Genomic DNA, 17142 nt, shown 5'->3' with positions numbered 1-17142 from the left:
AAATCGTCTGATTCAGCGCCTTCCAACCAATCAGAATCCATTACAACGCTGAGTGAGACAGACCGCTGCTGCCGCCCAAGAAGGATTCAGAGACGACCACGTGGTGAAAATGTTCTACCTAAGTAAAAGTACTGCATACCTGAAGTAAAATTACTGTCAGCAAATTGTACTTAAAAGTAGTCACAGTGCAGCAAAACACTGCCTGTCAGTGTGTCACTGTTATATCTGATATGTTTGGATCATCTGAACTCCTTTCATCTCCAGCAGGTCATCCCACGTTTGCGGCCTGCCTGTTCTCAGCTCCTCCAGGACATGTTTTATTTAGACCTTATTGACCTGAAGGAGAATTTTCTCAAAATATAAAGCAACACTTTGTCTTTCAACAACCTCAACCTCCACACCTCTGAGTTTTACATGCATGGAAAATACTCAGCTGAAAAGTGACTGAAAGTACACAAATGTGGTATAAAAAGCATCAAGTGAACTGCATTTGGCTGTGAGATGTAGTGCAGTAGAAAGATGAAGTTGTAGGCTACCATTTGGAAATACTTTTAAGTTGTACATGAGCACAGCACTCTTGTAAATGTCAACAGTCCACCACTGAAGAAAAAATTCCAGAAGATTCCGGAACAAAACACAAACTCACTCACGTTGTTAAAGCTGCATTGTGTTGTGGTAAAGTTTGTGAAAGGAGGAGGAGGAGGAGCAGCAGGACGGTGGAGGTGTGGAGAAAGGAGAGAGCGATCAGCTCCCTCTAGTGGTCGGAGTCTGTCACTACAATACAGTTCATCAGCCAACACACAGCGGCTCCAGGACGGATAAGCGTATAGTGATGGGAAATCTCCAGAGCTCCATCCAGTTGCACCAACCTCCACCTGCATCACCTACTTCTCTCAGCTTCTACCCTGCCTGCTGTCCCTGTTCATCAACCAACCTGCTGCTCCTGCATTCCCTGTTCACGGCCCAGCCTGCCCACCAGGAGCTGCCTCCATCAAGATCAAGATCAAGATAGGTTTATTTGTCACATACACAATCATACACGGTACAATGTGCAGTGAAATTCTTTGTGTCCCTGCTACCAAAAATAGGTAAATAAAAAAAATAAAAGAATAAAATTAAAATTAAATTTTTTAAAAAAGTGAAAATGTGCATTATTTACATCAGTGGTATTTACAACTAGTGCATGTAGTGCAGGTGGGAGTGAGATTGTCCAGATTAACGCTCACTGTTGAGCAGACGGATGGCCAGGGGGAAGAAGCTTTTCCTCATCCTCTCAGTGTTGGTTCTCAGGCAGCGGAACCGACGGCCTGATGGCAACAGGGAGAAGAGTGAGTGTCCGGGGTGATGGGGCTGCCTGAGGATCTTCTCGGCTCTCGACCTGCATCGTTTGATGTAAATGTCCTGCAGGTCGGGTAAAGTTGTTCTGATTGTCCGCTCAGCTGAGCGGACTTCCCTCCTAAGGGCCGAGAGGTCCTGCTTTGTGCAGCTGCCCATCCATGTGGTGATGCTCCCACTCAAGATGCTCTCAGTGGTGCAGGTGTAAAAGTTCCTGAGCACCTTGAGGGGGAGCCTGAAGTCTCTGAGGCGTCTGAGGTGGAAGAGACGCTGCCTGGCCTTCTTAACAGTCCTATGAATGTGCAGTGACCAGGACAGGTCCCGTGTGATGGTCACACCGAGGTATTTAAAACTGTCCACCCTTTCCACCTCAGACCCGCCGATGCAGAGTGGACGGATGTCCTTCTGCTGCTTCTTCCTGTAGTCCACAATCAGCTCCTTAGTTTTGCTGACGTTCAGCAGGAGGTTATTCTCCTGGCACCAGCTCTCCAGGTGGGTGACCTCCTTCCTGTAGGCCTCCTCCTTGTTGTGGGAGATTAACCCCACGATGGCTGTGTCGTCAGCAAACCTTATGATGGTGTTACTGTCTGATGTGGACACACAGTCATGTGTATACAGGGAGTACAGCAGGGGACTCAGCACGCAGCCTTGGGGAGATCCAGTGTTGAGGGTGAGGGGGGATGAGCTATGGGGGCCCACGCGTACCACCTGTTGTCTGCCGGTAAGGAAGCTGTGGATCCACCTGCACAGGGAGGAGTTCAGTCCAAGATCACACAGCTTGGTTACCAGTCTGGAGGGGACTATGGTATTGAATGCTGAGCTGTAGTCCACAAACAGCACTCTCACATAGTTCCCCATCCTAGTGTCTACGTGGGAAAGTGTCTTGTGCAGCAGGAAGGTTATGGCGTCGTCTGTGGATCTGTCTGGGCGGTATGCAAACTGTAGGGGGTCCAGGTTGGGGGGCAGAGAGGAGGTGATGAATGTTTTGACCAGCTTCTCAAAACATTTCATCACCACAGATGTGAGGGCTATGGGGCGATAGTCATTGGGATTACTGGGCTGGGCTGTCTTTGGGACGGGGACTACAACAGACTTCTTAAAGCAGCTGGGAATCACACACTGTGAGAGGGAGAGGTTGAATATCGTTGTAAACACCGGTGCGAGCTGTTCTGCGCAGGCTTTGAGGACTCGACCGCTAATGCCGTCAGGCCCTGCTGCTTTCCTGGTGTTTACACTTTTAAACATCCTTCTCACCTCCAGCTCCGTCACAGTGAGCGTCACCTCTTCACCGGCTGGGAGCGCAGCTTCTTGCCTGCTGTCCGACTCGAAGCGTGCAAAGAAGTTGTTGAGCTCATCAGCCAGAGAAGCGTCGACTCTCATCTCGGGTGGATGTACAGCTTTGTAGTCCGTGATGGTGCGTAGTCCCTGCCACAGCGCCCTGGAGTTGCTCCCCTCCATCTGCAGCTCCAGTCTTGCGGCGTAGCGGCGTTTAGCCCCCTTCACCGTCCTACGGACAGCGTAGGTAGCTGCCCCGTACAGCGTCATGTCTCCGGTAGCGAGTCCTGAGTTGTAGGCGGCGGTGCGGGTCCTCAGCGCGTCGCGGACAGTTTTGTCCACCCACGGCTTCTGGTTGGGAAAAGTTCTGGTGGAGGCTGTTGGTGTTACGTCTTCCACCATTTTCCTGATAAATCCCACAACCGCTTCCGTGAACTCGTTGAGGTCACCGTCCGAGCTGCACCGAAACATATTCCAGTCCGCTGAATCCAGTGCGCCCCGCAGAGCGGCCTCTGATTGGTCAGTCCACCGTGTTACTTCTCTGACTGCAGGAGATTCCTGCTTCAGCCGTTGTTTGTATTTCGGCATGAGAAGGACTGCACTGTGGTCCGAAAGGCCAAACGGAGGCAGAGACTTGGCCCTGTAACCATCCTTGAAAGGAGAGTAACAGTGGTCCAGAGTCCTCTCTCCTCTGGTGGGGCAGTCGATGTGTTGTTTAAACTCCGGCATCACCTTCCTCAGGTTAGCACGGTTAAAGTCCCCGGCCACGATGAGGGCTGCATCAGGCTGGTTAGCTTGATAGGTGGATATAGCCTCATGTAGCTCGGTGAGAGCAGTGTCCGTGTTCGCCTGAGGTGGGATGTAAACAGCACTGATGATGACCGAAGTAAACTCCCGGGGCAGGTAGAAAGGACGGCACTGGATGGTCAGGAGCTCCAGGTCAGGGGAACATGAGTGTCTGAGAGACACAACATTCCTGTTGTCACACCAGTTGTTGTTCACCATCAGACACACACCACCTCCCCCTGATTTACCGGACTCGCCCGTCCTGTCCTTGCGGTGAACTGAGAAGAACTCCGCTGGTTGAACGGCGTGGTCCGGAGTCAGGGGGGTCAGCCATGTCTCAGTGAGGCAGATGACGTTACAGTCCCGTATATCCCTCTGAAACTTTATTCTGGCCCTGAGTTCATCGAGCTTGTTTTCCAGTGACTGGACATTGGCGAGTAGGATGCTGGGCAGAGGTGAATGGTCGTCTCAATCTGTTCCTAACGCCGGCTCGTTTCCCTCGGGGCCTTCTCCGTGACCTGCGGCCTGAGCGTCCATTGTTGTTGTTGTTGTTGTATCCTGCCCGTAGGATGTCGACGGGCCAGGTCGGGTCCGGGATCAGCTCTCCCCTGACTCAACATTCCCCATCTATCCCATATCTCATGTTGTTAACTGCTTTCCTGCCTGTACAACATCCATTGCATGTCTGCCCATCCTGGGTGAGGGATCCCTCCTCTGTTGCTCACCCTGACGTTTCTCCCATTTTTTCCTGTTAGGTTTTATCTGGGAGTTTTTCCTTAGTCGATGTGAGGGTCGAAGGGCAGAGGATGTTGCTATGATGTTTGTTAAGCCATTTGAGACAAACTGCTTGTAAAAATGGGCTGTACAAATAAAGTTGTCTTGTTTTGTTTAAAAGATGTTTATCCAATGGAAAACAGTCTCATGTGAATGTGCTGCACAAAAATCCTTCCTGCACAAACAACTCAAACTGTTTTCCTGCTTCTTCTTCTTCTCTCAAGTCGGCTCAAAAACTGTTTTATGGCTGAAGTCCAGAGAAATCTGCGGCTCTCGGTTCAGCAAGAAACACAAACGTGCTGAAGCAGGAAAATGTGATGATCTGACTGATGTTGTGTGTTAAATGTGTCTGAATGGCCCAACAGAGTCACTGCTCTGTGTGTGACTCACCGTTGTCCTGTCCCAGTATGAGGCTGTACATGCTCCTCAGTCCAAACACATTGAGGAAGTACCAGGATGCCAAACTCACTGAGTGTGTTGTGTTCAGTGTCGCTTCGTACCAGGAGGCGTCCAGAGACAGCAGGTCTATTCCTCTCTGTAACATCGGCTTGAACCTCAGAGTGAGAGGAAACGGCACCTTGGCTGCACCACAATGACAACAAACACGGCGTCAACAATCAGCAAAGAACAACACGAGCTGCTATAACAACCCAACAAAAGACATTTTGAGTCAAATCTAAATAAAAACCGGAAGATATTCTGAAGCTAATGTGTTGCCAAATACAAACCTGATTTGTGGATGATGTGAAAATCAAATAAAACAGGATGTGATATGAACCTTATGGACATATACTCAACCTATTTAACGTCTGACTTTAGCAGAATGAAAAGAATTTGTTTAATTATTGTCTTGTATTTCTGACGTTGACTCATAACGTGAGAAACGTTTAAACGACTGGTCGGCTGGTTGAGCACATCCCTGCTCCTCACTGGTGCACAACCAAAGGGTTTGATGTCTTAATCTGCTGGTCTTCATTCTCCTGTGCCTGCCTCTTGGCTGAATTTTCCTCTTGAAATGGTTTTACACTCGTTAGAATCAAATGGATCAAGCACTTAAAGCAGCAGCGTGATAAATAAACAACGGAAGCAAATACATTCAGTCGGAGCAAAGACGACAGCTCTCAGCATGTGATATCAGCAGCTTCCTGCATGAGAAGCTCTGCAGTATTACAGATATCTGGATGACATCAGCTCTGCATGGCTTCATTCCAAAGAGGTTTTTGACCGATTCTGAAACTACGGCCCATCTGTCAGATCTCCAGGAGATTTCTTCAAGAGACAAGCACTCGTCTCTTGCAGAAAGAGACGAGTCCTGTGGGATTTCACCCATCAGCTTTAACCACCAGATGGCGCTGTCGCTCTCTGCTTAGGAGAACCTTCGACAGTGCTGCTCTTTGTGACTACTAATTTAAAAACCAATATCACAGGAGGAAGTGAAATCTTAGCAGACCACAGGAGCATTGCAGCTTTCAGAACAGACAGAAACGTACGAGATCACCTGCTCAAAGCCACAGTCGAACCGCTACTGACCCCAAAGGTTTTCATTAAACTTACGTAGATGTCATATTTTAAAACAGAGAATATTTTGATCAAGTACGTCAAAATTGTACTTACTTTCAGTATTTCAACGTTCTGCTGTTTTGTACTTGTGGTCCACTACGTTTTGGATGTATATTTGGTCCTTTGTGCTCACTTTACTGATAATTGGTCGAGGCCCATGTTTTTCTAGATGGACGACAATCAGGTCAACCCACCGCCCTTCAGAACAGTCCGAGACGGAATAAAACCCAGAGGACAACATGAGCCTAAATAATAAGAAGGCCTGTCTCAGTGAAGGACGCTGATGGCCAGGGACCAAGATCCTCTCAACCTCCAGAAGCTTTCAGGAAACGAGGCTTTGGTCTGTAACCACACTGAGACCTCGGTAGTAACCCTGCATTGAGCTGCTCCTCAGACGGATTTTAAACCAACAGCACGGGTCAAACATCACTCGGCTGCTGGAGAATCTACACAGAAACATGTACATGAACTGGACCGACTCCTCCTGACTCACAACATGCATTCACCAGGGCTGGGGAGGCAGCTTCTCAGCTGATCCACTTTACAGTGACACCCTAACGTCTACGACTGGACTTGGTTTTACATCGTAATCTGTGCAGCATCTACATCTACAAATGTTTATGAAGCTTTCCCGGTCTGACATTGACTCCACTTTTTTTCCTCTTATTATCTCAGATATTATTTCATTGTTCACCTAAAATAAATGCTGGCACTGAATTTTCCCATCTAATCATATTCTAGTGGACCTGCTGGACATGTCCTGTAGATGGTGTCCTGCAGTCAGACAGCAGTCAGTCTGTCAGGTCACTTCTCCTGTCAGTGCTGTGGTCAGGGACTCTGGGCTTTACAACAAAGCTTGATTTGGTGCTGTGATTTTCTGATGTTTTTCATACGGAACCACAATCTGGTGGTTTGCTCGACTGCAAATGTTCAGCTGTTTCAGAGATCTGTTGAGCTTCATTGGACGAGACGTCATATTAAGAGGCCAGACAGATTATTGGGGAGTTTGCATCTGTTTATTGATTGTGCTGAAATTTCATCAGAACTGTCAATAGATTTGCCAGCAGTGATGTCATACTGCTGGAAGTGACATCATCAGTGGGGATCCTGATGGCACATGTGTCAGCACCTGGTGGGGATCTTCACAGGTGCCTGGCACAGAAAGAGGAGGCCTTCCCATCACAGTCGCTATGGCTGCCATCATCTCTCCCTGTGGACAGAAACAATAACGGCACGTTAGAGGTCTCCGCTGCCCAGTTTTCACGCTCACATCGTTTGTCTTTCCTCACTTCAGTAAGTCCCACTTTATTTCTAAAGCCTTCTGCAAAACTGTTGTTAGAAAATGCTTCACAGCTGCAACAAAGATATGAAATAAGCAACAAGAATCCAACGTAGAAGTCAAATGATTTCTGTTGAAGTGCAGTCACAAAGCAGCAGGATGGAGCAACAATTCAGAGGAGAACCAACCTGTAGATGTGTCGTATGCCTGTGAAGATAAAGAAAAGATCTTTACTGAACCCCACTCAGCTTGGATCTGCCTTTATTTGTAACTTTACGCTTGAATTAAAAAAGGTTTTTTGTTCAGCACCAAAGATCTGTTTTAACATGAATCATTTAGTGTGCAGATTACTTACATGTGCTCCCATCAGTATTCCCCAGTGCAGAGGAGGGGATAAATGGTCCCGAGCTGTGTAAAGACACACAGTGTTTCAAAATTGGTTTAAGTTTACAATCAAAAGTAAAGGAGTTTTTCAAATGAATAATTCATTGTGCACATTACTTACACCTGGTTCAAGCGACATTCCACAGGCCGTAGCCGTGAAGAGAGGAATCCTGATACCAAAACCCATCTGTGCAAAGACTCAGTGTTTAAATGTGAACTTAAATGACAACATTAACACAACAGTTTCTAAACTGCTCTTTTGGTGATGTACAAGGATAGAATGAAAACATGTTTTGCACAAACAAGGCCTTGAAAAGAATTACACATGAAAAGAGGATTTCTCTTGACGTGAACGCCAAATGTAATAAAGATCAGAAATGTTTTGTGTAGAATCTAAACAGCTGATGCCATGATGAAAGGTAAGAATGAGAGACGTACCTTGTTGTGACGATCAGGTGAGTTTGCACTTGCAGCAGTAGCAGGTAGCAGAGTGTCTTTGAGAGGGAAATCCAGTGCTTATATACCTTATCTTCACCTCCCTTTGCTTTGATCACAGGGACGGGCTTCATTATTATATTGAACAGAAATTAATTTATTGGCTCTGTGGACTCTGTGGGTGGATCTTACCCTGCGGGCTGTTTTCAGCAGCTTGTGGTTAAACGTCTCAGTCTCAGTGTCAAACGATGACTTTGAGGACACGAAGCTCCCATCAGTGAGCCGCAGACGTTTCGGCCGTCAAATCAATCAATGTTTGATCTTGTAATCGCGTAGCAACACTCATGGCCCTGCCTCACTTTTCCCTCTTCTAAAGGCTGCTTCACCAAACTCTCTTCAGAAATCAAACAGTTTTACCGTGCCGCCCAGGAGAACAAGTCTCTGCAGAAATTCACGTAGTCTGTAAAACAGTGTGTGACCCCCTCATTGTCCTCACTGTGTGGCTCCATCAGCACTTTCCAATCGGTGGAATCGAAGCAGTTCCTCAGGGCCTCCTCTGCCTCAGGAGACCACTTCCTGAAGCAGTGGGTGGTTGTGAGCTGCCTCTGAATCTTCGGTGTGTACTCAGGCTGAAGAAACAACAGGTTGTTATCGACTTTCCCCAATGGGTGGGGGTGGGGGGGTTTGCCGTGTATGCGTCTTTAGCGTTAGCATCCAGGAGATCTATTGTCCGGTTCAGTCTGGTGGGGCAGTCCACAGATTGTTGTAATGTAACATGGTTGAAGTCCCCGGCTATGAGGATGAAGGCTTCGGGATGTTGTGTTTGAGTTTGGAGTGAACTGTCCCTTTAATTGCTGTCTGTGAAGCCTGATAGTTTTTGGGGTTTTTTTTTATTATATGTTATTAAACTTTTATCAGTTCATTTTAATTAACAAAACATACATATTGCACTTCTGTGTACATATTATCATAAATCATCTAAATGATAAAACAAAAACAAAATAAAGGAAAATATGACACAAACATATGTATGTTTTTACATTAAAATCATTATATTGGATACATAAAAAGCATTTTACTATTCACAATTATCTCACTGTCATGGTATTACAGGACCATCAAGAAAATGACAAAAGATGTTTTGAGTGTTAACTCTAACAAATGTAAAGGATAAAGGATGGACACGACACGAAACATTAGTAAACAAGCTCAACTATAAAAATGGGTTTATCTGTCCCATGTTCACCTCCCCCTGTATGTCCACTGTCCCTTCTATTAAGGTGAAATAACAAAAGCATCAATCAACATAGATATCGATGATAGTATCAAGAGAAATAAACATTTTGTGCATACATGCAGCTGATGGGTATTGGAGGGCCAAGCGGGCGGTAGCCCGAGTGGTTGTGGAAGCAAAAACTCGGGTCTGGGAGGAGTTCGGGGAGGCCATGGAAGAGGACTATTGGTCGGCCTCGAGGAAATTCTGGCAAACCATCCGGCGCCTCAGGAGGAGGAAGCAGTGCCCTGCTAATACTGTCTACAGTGGAAGTGGGAAGCTGCTGACTTCGACTGGGGATATTGTCGGAAGGTGGAAGGAATACTTCCAGGATCTCCTCAATCCTGCTGACATGTCTTCCGTCATGGAAGCAGAGGCTGAGGACCCTGAGGCGGATCCATGCATTACCCAAACCGAAGTCACTGAGGTAGTTGGGAAGCTCCTCAGTGGCAGAGCACCGGGTGTGGATGAGATTCGTCCTGGGTACCTTAAGGCTCTGGATGTTGTGGGGCTGTCTTGGTTGACACGACTCTGCAGCATCACATGGCAGTCGGGGACAGTGCCCTTGGACTGGCAGACCGGGGTGGTGGTCCCTCTTTTTAAGAAGGGGGACCGGAGGGTGTGCTCCAATTAAAGAGGGATCACACTCCTCAGCCTCCCCGGGAAAGTCTATGCCAGGATACTGGAGAGGAGAATCCGGCCGATAGTCGAACCTCGGATCCAAGAGGAACAATGCAGTTTTCGTCCTGGTTGTGGAACACTGTACTAGCTCTATACCCTCCGCAGGGTGCTTGAGGCTTCGGATGAAGCGGAAGAAGATGGATGGATGGATGGATGGATACATGTATATTAAAAAAAAAAAATAAGTAGGCAGAAAAAAAGGACAAACTGAGTGGAGTCAAAAGGTTACATTTTAGCCAATATTTTGGCTATAAGTTGATATGTGGGAAGTTCAAGAAGGTGAATTGCTGCAATAGAAAATGAATAAATAAAAATGGATTTAAACTGTTGAATGAAACAATGAATCTACCTCATGATAAAAAGACTTAGATACCGTCTGCAGTAACATCAACTACCTGTACACACGACAGGTGTATCGCAGTACTTGTTACCACATGTGTGATCACAGAGTGCAGCCCACTAGCAGAGTCAGGGAGGTGAAGCTTTGGGAAGTGATGGTCACAAGAATACATCAAAGCAGCACATTCATGTCACGAAATACACAAATGTAATGACAGTCGGCTCTGCTCGTGCCCTCGTGGTGGGGCAGTGATGTTACGAGCCTGCAGCTCACACTTTCACACGGTCTGCGACTGCTTTGCCGGCTGTCCTTCCTGCATTTGGCAGCTTGAACTGAGCTGCTTTTAGTGTGGATTTTGTATTGAACTTCTTCATGTTTGTCTCATCTTCCAGTTTGCTCTTGGAGTGTAAAATATGCCGCCCTGCTGCCAGCAGACCTGCCCATGTTTGCAGCTGGAACACCTCCTCAGTCATGTGAACACGCTCACGGCTACATCGAGTTGACTTATGGAGCTGCTAACCTCCTTCATGCGACTGCTTAGTGTGACTGAATGATTACAAGATGAACATTATTTAACATGTGGATGTACTGACTCGTTAAAGACATTCTGTACTGGATTTGTTGACTGTTGGTTGTAAGTCCACCAGTCAAAATAAAGACATTTGATTGTTGAGTCTCATTCTGTCGTTGGTGTTTGACGGCCAAAACATCTGCAGCTCACTGATGGGAGCTTCAGGTCCTCAAAGTCCTCATTTGACACTGAGACACACCTTGACTGAACTAGTGTGCTTAATAAGCAAAGCTTGTTGATGCCATTTGAGCGCAGTCAAAGAACTATAGTAACTTATCCTCATCCTTTCATCCAGGAGCACGTGATGAGTCCCTTAAAACGAGTCTTTCATGAATGTACAGCAGCACAGCAGAGCTTTGCTCATCTCCCAGTCTGTTGGTTCGTCTGTTGTTATAACTACGTGTATTCGCGTCTCTTGGCTCGGACCAGCAGACACTCACAAGCTGTGACAAAACACTGACCTAAGAAGGAGAGTTCACACCGCACTCAGTGCATTTACAGGAGGGAAGTCACACCACAGGATGTTTCTCTGACCTGCCCAAGTAATGTGAGGGAGGTCTGAGCAGAGACTTAGAGAATCCATGCAGGGAGCCCTGAAGCTGTTCTGTGGCCTTGTGGTGTCCTTATTTTACCCTCCGTTGTTGTTTTGTTTCTCCTGTCACTTATCTTTATTTGAGACTTAATGGGATTAAAGATGTCACCTTCTGTCTGCTCTGTGGATCAGTCATGTTTGCTCTGAACACATAAGTCTTCAGTGTGTGATCATAAAACCTGTCTCAACATACACGCTCGAGGTCTTGAGCACTTAAATTGGAGTTCATGCCGGGTTAGCGTGTCCCACATCACACACATTCAGTATACTGAAGCAATTCTCACGTATCCTGTGCTTCAGAGGGTAACATCAGGACAGTCTTTGACTGTGATGCACTCCTGAGCTGGTTTTAAGACTGACGATAATCAGTACTGAGGAGCTCAAGTTTATGACATGCTGATTTAAGTGTGACTAGGCTGTGATTTATTCATGCCCAATCTGATGAATAAAAATATCTTTCTGACCAGCAAAGTGAGTGTGTTTCTCTCAGTAACATAGAAGACATGAAAACATGAGAAGCAGCAGGTCTGCAGGAAGGGAGGATAAAACTGTTTGATTTCTGAAGGGAGTTTGGTGAAGCTGCAAGGCTGGATCTACACAGGGGCTTGAGGGGGCAATGCCCCCTCAAATAAATGTCTTGGCCGCTCAAATCAAAATTTTAGAAGTTGAAAAAAGCACATTTTAATACACTCACAAAATTAATACGTTAAAAGTTGACAAAATTATCTGTAGTAGCGGAAAAATCCTCCAAAAAATGGACACGATACAGTATCAGATTCCTCTCATCTCTCTGCACCTCCGCTGTGTATCTTCAGGTTTCAGTACAGCCACGGACGTGCTGCGTTCAATTACACTCGGAAAATGACGTTTAATTTTTTTCTCTCTCCCTTAAGTAGTTGATGTACTTACCCAGAAGAATTTACAAGAAGAAGAAGAAGTATAAATGCTCGAAAGACATCCAAACAAACATCAACTTACTGCGGCCAGTCATGTTTTCCGAGGTTGCGCAGTGAAACACATTTACCTCGGAAGTCGGAATTTCCGACCCAGATCTTTCCAAGTTCCGAGTGTAATTGAACGCAGCAGAAGCAGCAGCGTTTTCTCAGGCACACCAGGCTGTAGTTCTGCACTGTTTTGTTTCAAATACAAAGCCAGCTTACTTATTTTCCTCTCAGCTTCCAGCAGCTCACAAAGAGAAAGTTAATGCTGTGTAATGCATCTGTTTTCCAGAGCTTTTAAAAAGTGCAGTGCTGTTCCTGTCTGTATTGATAGTAGTAGTAATGATGCTGCTGCTAATACATCAGAGACAGCAGCTAGCATAACTACTACTTTAGCATCAGCAAGCACTGCTTCTCCTGTACCTTCCCCAACAAGTGCTGCCCCAAAGCAGCCTGCTCAGCTACCTAACCCAATTCAATGAAGAAAACACTGTTACTATAAGCACAGGGGAAAAACAGTGCTGGAGCATGATGTGTACGCATGATGCCCCCTTCACATTTCTGACTGCCCCCTCATATATGCCTGCCTAGAACCGGCCCTGTGAAGCAGCCTTTAGAAGAGGGGAAAGTGAGGCAGGGCCATGAGTGTTGCTACGCGATTACAAGATCAAACATTGATTGATTTGACGGCCGAAACGTCTGCAGCTCACTGATGGGAGCTTCGTGTCCTCAAAGTCATCGTTTGACACTGAGACTGAGACGTTTAACCACAAGCTGCTGAAAACAGCCCACAGGGTAAGATCCACCCACAGAGTCCACAGAGTTTAAAAACACTGCTTGATGAAAACACGTCGGTGCTAATAAATTAATTTCTGTTCAATATAATAATGAAGCCCGTCCCTGTGATCAAAGCAAAGGGAGGTGAAGATAAGGTATATAAGCACTGGATTTCCCTCTCAAAGACACTCTGCTACCTGCTACTGCTGCAAGTGCAAACTCACCTGATCGTCACAACAAGGTACGTCTCTCATTCTTACCTTTCATCATGGCATCAGCTGTTTAGATTCTACAGAAAACATTTCTGATCTTTATTACATTTGGCGTTCACGTCAAGAGAAAATCCTCTTTTCATGTGTAATTCTTTTCAAGGCCTTGTTTGTGCAAAACATGTTTTCATTCTATCCTTGTACATCACCAAAAGAGCAGTTTAGAAACTGTTGTTTTAATGTTGTCATTTAAGTCCGCATTTAAACACTGAGTCTTTGCACAGATGGGTTTTAGTATGGCGGTTCCTCTCTTCACGGCTACGGCCTGTGGAATGTCGCTTGAACCAGGTGTAAGTAATGTGCACAATGAATTATTCATTTGAAAAACTCCTTTACTTTTGATTGTAAACTTAAACCAATTTTGAAACACTGTGTGTCTTTACACAGTTCCGGGCCTTTTATCCCCTCCTCTGCACTGGGGAATACTGATGGGAGCACATGTAAGTAATCTGCACACTAAATGATTCATGTTAAAACAGATCTTTGGTGCTGAACAAAAAACCTTTTTTAATTCAAGTGTAAAGTTACAAATAAAGGCAGATCCAAGCTGAGTGGGGTTCAGTAAAGATCTTTTCTTTATCTTCACAGGCATACGACACATCTACAGGTTGGTTCTCCTCTGAATTGTTGCTCCGTCCTGCTTCTTTGTGACTGCACTTCAACAGAAATCATTTGACTTCTACGTTGGATTCTTGTTGCTTATTTCATATCTTTGTTGCAGCTGTGAAGCATTTTCTAACAACAGTTTTGCAGAAGGCTTTAGAAATAAAGTGGGACTTACTGAAGTGAGGAAAGACAAACGATGTGAGCGTGAAAACTGGGTAGCGCAGACCTCTAACGTGCCGTTATTGTTTCTGTCCACAGGGAGAGATGATGGCAGCCATAGCGACTGTGATGGGAAGGCCTCCTCTTTCTGTGCCAGGCACCTGTGAAGATCCCCACCAGGTGCTGACACATGTGCCATCAGGATCCCCACTGATGATGTCACTTCCAGCAGTATGACATCACTGCTGGCAAATCTATTGACAGTTCTGATGAAATTTCAGCACAATCAATAAACAGATGCAAACTCCCCAATAATCTGTCTGGCCTCTTAATATGACGTCTCATCCAATGAAGCTCAACAGATCTCTGAAACAGCTGAACATTTGCAGTCGAGCAAACCACCAGATTGTGGTTCCGTATGAAAAACATCAGAAAATCACAGCACCAAATCAAGCTTTGTTGTAAAGCCCAGAGTCCCTGACCACAGCACTGACAGGAGAAGTGACCTGACAGACTGACTGCTGTCTGACTGCAGGACACCATCTACAGGACATGTCCAGCAGGTCCACTAGAATATGATTAGATGGGAAAATTCAGTGCCAGCATTTATTTTAGGTGAACAATGAAATAATATCTGAGATAATAAGAGGAAAAAAAGTGGAGTCAATGTCAGACCGGGAAAGCTTCATAAACATTTGTAGATGTAGATGCTGCACAGATTACGATGTAAAACCAAGTCCAGTCGTAGACTTTAAGGTGTCACTGTAAAGTGGATCAGCTGAGAAGCTGCCTCCCCAGCCCTGGTGAATGCATGTTGTGAGTCAGGAGGAGTCGGTCCAGTTCATGTACATGTTTCTGTGTAGATTCTCCAGCAGCCGAGTGATGTTTGACCCGTGCTGTTGGTTTAAAATCCGTCTGAGGAGCAGCTCAATGCAGGGTTACTACCGAGGTCTCAGTGTGGTTACAGACCAAAGCCTCGTTTCCTGAAAGCTTCTGGAGGTTGAGAGGATCTTGGTCCCTGGCCATCAGCGTCCTTCACTGAGACAGGCCTTCTTATTATTTAGGCTCATGTTGTCCTCTGGGTTTTATTCCGTCTCGGACTGTTCTGAAGGGCGGTGGGTTGACCTGATTGTCGTCCATCTAGAAAAACATGGGCCTCGACCAATTATCAGTAAAGTGAGCACAAAGGACCAAATATACATCCAGAACGTAGTGGACCACAAGTACAAAACAGCAGAACGTTGAAATACTGAAAGTAAGTACAATTTTGACGTACTTGATCAAAATATTCTCTGTTTTAAAATATGACATCTACGTAAGTTTAATGAAAACCTTTGGGGTCAGTAGCGGTTCGACTGTGGCTTTGAGCAGGTGATCTCGTACGTTTCTGTCTGTTCTGAAAGCTGCAATGCTCCTGTGGTCTGCTAAGATTTCCCTTCCTCCTGTGATATTGGTTTTTAAATTAGTAGTCACAAAGAGCAGCACTGTTGAAGGTTCTCCTAAGCAGAGAGCGACAGCGCCATCTGGTGGTTAAAGCTGATGGGTGAAATCCCACAGCACTCGTCTCTTTCTTCAAGAGACGAGTGCTTGTCTCTTGAAGAAATCTCCTGGAGATCTGACAGATGGGCCGTAGTTTCAGAATCGGTCAAAAACCTCTTTGGAATGAAGCCATGCAGAGCTGATGTCATCCAGATATCTGTAATACTGTAGAGCTTCTCATGCAGGAAGCTGCTGATGTCACATGCTGAGAGCTGACGTCTTTGCTCCGATTGAATGTATTTGCTTCCGTTGTTTATTTATCACGCTGCTGCTTTAAGTGCTTGATCCATTTGATTCTAACGAGTGTAAAACCATTTCAAGAGGAAAATTCAGCCAAGAGGCAGGCACAGGAGAATGAAGACCAGCAGATTAAGACATCAAACCCTTTGGTTGTGCACCAGTGAGGAGCAGGGATGTGCTCAACCAGCCGACCAGTCGTTTAAACGTTTCTCACATTATGAGTCAACTTCAGAAATACAAGACAATAATTAAACAAATTCTTTTCATTCTGCTAAAGTCAGACGTTAAATAGGTTGAGTATATGTCTGTAAGGTTCATATCACATCCTGTTTTATTTGATTTTCACATCATCCACAAATCAGGTTTGTATTTGGCGACACATTAGCTTCAGAATATCTTCCGGTATTTTATTTAGATTTGAATCAAAATGTCTTTTGTTGGGTTGTTAAAGCAGCTCGTGTTGTTCGGTGCTGATTGTTGACGCCGTGTTTGTTGTCATTGTGGTGCAGCCAAGGTGCCGTTTCCTCTCACTCTGAGGTTCAAGCCGATGTTACAGAGAGGAATAGACCTGCTGTCTCTGGACGCCTCCTGGTACGAAGCGACACTGAACACAACACACTCAGTGAGTTTGGCATCCTGGTACTTCCTCAATGTGTTTGGACTGAGGAGCATGTACAGCCTCATACTGGGACAGGACAACGGTGAGTCACACACACAGCAGTGAACCTGCTGGGCCATTCAGACACATTTAATACACAACGTAAGTCAGATCACCACATTTTCCTGCTTCAGCACGTTTGTGTTTCTTGCTGAACCGAGAGCCGCAGATTTCTCTGGATTTCAGCCATAAAACAGTTTTTGAGCCGACTTGAGAGAAGAAGAAGAAGCAGGAAAACAGTTTGAGTTGTTTGTGCAGGAAGGATTTTTGTGCAGCACATTCACATGAGACTGTTTTCCATTGGATAAACATCTTTTAACCAAAACAAGACAACTTTATTTGTACAGCCCATTTTTACAAGCAGTTTGTCTCAAATGGCTTAACAAACATCATAGCAACATCCTCTGCCCTTCGACCCTCACATCGACTAAGGAAAAACTCCCAGATAAAACCTAACAGGAAAAAATGGGAGAAACGTCAGGGTGAGCAACAGAGGAGGGATCCCTCACCCAGGATGGGCAGACGTGCAATGGATGTTGTACAGGCAGGAAAGCAGTTAACAACATGAGATATGGGATAGATGGGGAATGTTGAGTCAGGGGAGAGCTGATGGAGGCTGATGGAGGCTGATGGAGGCAGCTCCTGGTGGGCAGGCTGGGCCGTGAACAGGG

General features: G+C 45.7%; 2 long non-coding RNA genes across 4 annotated transcripts; one reads left to right on the top strand and one right to left on the bottom strand.

The window, feature by feature from the left end:
- Positions 1 to 6727: 6727 nt before the first annotated feature.
- Positions 6728 to 7417, bottom strand: LOC124063111. Its single transcript, XR_006844054.1, has 3 exons — positions 7365 to 7417; positions 7198 to 7216; positions 6728 to 6940 (listed from the first exon to the last, which is right to left on the bottom strand). It is a non-coding gene; the product is annotated as an uncharacterized LOC124063111 (long non-coding RNA).
- A 4702-nt stretch (positions 7418 to 12119) lies between these two features.
- Positions 12120 to 14346, top strand: LOC124063109. 3 transcript variants are annotated; one of them, XR_006844052.1, is made up of 4 exons: positions 13004 to 13018; positions 13136 to 13709; positions 13858 to 13876; positions 14134 to 14346. It is a non-coding gene; the product is annotated as an uncharacterized LOC124063109 (long non-coding RNA). The 3 variants fall into 3 exon arrangements; XR_006844051.1 differs by having other exon boundaries at positions 13117 to 13709; XR_006844050.1 differs by having other exon boundaries at positions 12120 to 13709.
- The last annotated feature ends 2796 nt before the right edge of the window (positions 14347 to 17142 follow it).

This window comes from Scatophagus argus, chromosome 8, assembly GCF_020382885.2.
Source record: "Scatophagus argus isolate fScaArg1 chromosome 8, fScaArg1.pri, whole genome shotgun sequence".
Lineage (NCBI taxonomy): Eukaryota > Metazoa > Chordata > Actinopteri > Scatophagidae > Scatophagus > Scatophagus argus.
Note: the sequence above shows the minus strand (reverse complement) of the source record. Positions and strands in the feature narration are given on the sequence as shown.